Source organism: Bos indicus, chromosome 1, assembly GCF_029378745.1.
Source record: "Bos indicus isolate NIAB-ARS_2022 breed Sahiwal x Tharparkar chromosome 1, NIAB-ARS_B.indTharparkar_mat_pri_1.0, whole genome shotgun sequence".
Lineage (NCBI taxonomy): Eukaryota > Metazoa > Chordata > Mammalia > Artiodactyla > Bovidae > Bos > Bos indicus.
In genome coordinates this window covers 122,260,136-122,263,273 of record NC_091760.1, presented here as the reverse complement: position 1 = coordinate 122,263,273, position 3,138 = coordinate 122,260,136, and the positions used below count along the sequence as shown (strand labels likewise).

Genomic DNA, 3,138 nt, shown 5'->3' with positions numbered 1-3,138 from the left:
ATTCACCTGCCCCCTCTTTACTTTACTATACTTCAGCTGCTCTGACTTCTGCGTTTCTCAAACTTGTCCAGCCTCTTGACTCAGAGCCCCTGCACTTGCTTTTCCATCTACCTGGAACTATTTCCCCAAATATTCATATGAATTTCTGCCTTATTTCCTTTCACTATTCAAATATAACAGCAGTTTCATTTCTATTTTTTTATCTTGAATTATTTTCATGGTTTTGGAAATATAAAGTTTTCACCCTCTTAAGAAATAACTGATTGTTCTTTATAGCAAAAGATGATAATCAGAACTAGCGCAGGAATACCTCAAAGATATTTTGGATTCAGTCACAACCACTGCAATAAAGCAGTTAAGTGTGTCACACAAATTGTTTGGTTTCCCAGTGCATATAAAATATATGTTTATACCATATTTCAGTCTAATAAATAAGCAACAGCATTATGTCTAATACAACAATGTATATACCTTGATATAAAAATGCATTATTGCTTAATAAAAAAGGCTAACCATCATGTGAGCCTTCAGTGAGCTGTAATCTTTTGCTGGTGGAGGGTCTTGCCTCAATGTCAAATGTCATGGCGGTGGTTGCTGAAGGCTGGGGTGGCTGTGACAATTTCTTAAAATTAGGCAACAATGAAGTTTGCCACATCAATTGGCTTTTCCTTTTACAAACAATTTCTCTGTAGCACACCATGCCATCTGATAACATTTTACCCAGAGTAGAACTGCTTTCAAAATTGGAGTCAGTCTTCTCAAACTCTACTGCTGCTGCTCCTTTACTGACTAAGTTGGTGTAATATTCTAAACATCTTGTTGTCATTTCAACAGTCTTCACAGCATCTTCACCAAGAGTAGATTCCATTTCAAGAAACCATTTTCTTTGCTCATCCATGAGAAGCATCATTATGCTCCTCATCTCTTAAAGTCTGATTATGAGATTGGATCAGTGCAATCATGTCTCAAGCTCTACCTACTTCTATTTCTGGTTCTCTTGCTATTTCCACTACATGTGTAGTTAATCATTCCACTGAAATCTTGAACCTCTCCAAGTCATCCATGAGGGTGGGAATCAACTTCATCTAAATTCCTATTAATGTTGATACTTTGACCACTTCTCATGAATCATAAATGTTCTTAATGACTTCTAGAATGGTGAATGCTTTGCAGAAGATTTTCAATTTACTTTGCCCAGATCCTTACACTATCTGTGGCAACTGTAGCCTTCTAAAATGTGTTTCTTAGAGAATAGAACTTGAAAACTGAAATGCCTCCTTGATCCATTGGCTACAGAATGGATGTTGTGTGTTAGCAGGCCTGAACACATTAATTTCATTGTTCATCTCCATCAGAGCTCTTGGGTGAGGTGGATTGTCAGTGAGCAATAAAATGCATTGGAAATAATCTTTTTTTTTTTTTTCTGAGTAGAAGGTCTCAACATTGAGCTTAAAATATTTAGTAAACGATGTTGTAAACAGATGTTCTGTCATCCAGGCTTTGTTGTTCCATGCACAGAGTACAGGGTGAGCTGATTTAGTGTAAGTCTTAAGAGACATAGACATTTTCAGAATGTTAACTGAGCATTGGCTTCAACTTACAGTCACCAGTTGCCTTAGTGTCTAACAAGAGTCAGCCTGTCCCTTGAAGCTTTGAGCCAGGCATTGACTGCTCCTCTCCAGTTGTGAAAGTCCTAGATGGCATCTTCTTCCAACAGAAGGCTGTTTCATCAACACTGAAAACCTATTGTTTAGGGTTCCACCTTCATTAATGCTTGTAGCTAGATTTTCTGGATAACTTGTTGCAGCTTCTACATCACCACTTGCTGCTTCACCTTGTAAAGGAAGACAGTTTCTTCCTTTAAACTTCATGAACCAACTTCTGCTAGCTTCAGACTTTTCTTCTGCATCTCCCTCATGTCTCTAAGCCTTCATAGAATTAAAAAAGAATTAAGGCCTTTGCTTTGGCCTGAAGGAATGTTATGGGTGGTTTAATCTTTTAACCAGAGCACTAAAACTTTCTCCATTGATATGGCTGTTTTGCTTTCTTATCATTCATGTGTTTAATGGAGCAGCACTTTTAATTTCCTTGAAGAGCTTTTCCTTTGCAGTCACAGCTTTACTAACTGGCCTTAGCTGCCTAGCTTTCAACCTACCTTGGCTTTCCACATGCCTTCCTCACTAAGCTTAATCACTTTTAGTTTTTGATTTAAAGTGAGAGATGTACAACTCTTCCTTTCACTCAAACACCTAGATACCACTGAAGGGTAATTAATTAGCATAATTTCAATATTGTTGTGTCTCATGGTAAAGGGAGACCTGAAGACAGAGAGAGAGATGGGACAACAGTCTGTCGGCAGTTCAGTCAGAATACAACAACATTTATCGATTAAATTTGTCATCTTGTATGGACCCTGTTTGTGGTGCCCCAAACAACTAGCAGAGTAACATCAAAGATCACTAGTCACAGATCATCACACCAAATATAATAATAATGAAAAAGTTTGTAATATTATGAGAATGAGAAAATGTTGACACAGAGACATAAACTGAGCCAATGCTATTGGAAAAATGACACTAAGAGACTTGTTCAACACGAGGTTGCCACTAACCTTCAATTTGTAAAATATACAATAAAGTGAAGTGCAATAAAATGAGGTATGCTTGTATTAAACTTGTTTAGTCAATCAGTGATTGATTGTGAAAGTGCACACATTTCTGAAAAGACGTCAGCAACATCCCCTACAATCAAATGTTAAAAATCAGGCTGAAAATCAGATAATCAGTGGCAGCTTCAATCCAGTGAACACATTTCTGAGAGTCAGCCAGTCAGTAGCAGTCTGACTCTGGTAAACATGTTTCCGTAACTGAAGTCAACAATTCCAGCTTATACACACCACACTTTTCCCAAACCTATAAGCTTTCTTCTTTGCTTATAAACTAGCTTATAAGCTCAGTCCTTCCTTGCCTATTGAACATGCAATACATTCAGCTGTGATTACATATTTTTGTTACCCATTGGTTTATTTTCTGTCTGTATTATGATATAAGCTCTAAGAGGGCACAAACTTTGTTGCTTTGTTCACTAATGCAACTTATTGCTGACATAGGTGCCTAGCACACAGTATGAACTTCACAA

The 3,138-nt window shown here is 37.4% G+C and overlaps 1 pseudogene; it reads right to left on the bottom strand.

Moving 5' to 3' along the window:
• Nucleotides 1-508: 508 nt before the first annotated feature.
• Nucleotides 509-2,305, bottom strand: LOC139182259 (tigger transposable element-derived protein 1-like; annotated as a pseudogene).
• Nucleotides 2,306-3,138: the final 833 nt, after the last annotated feature.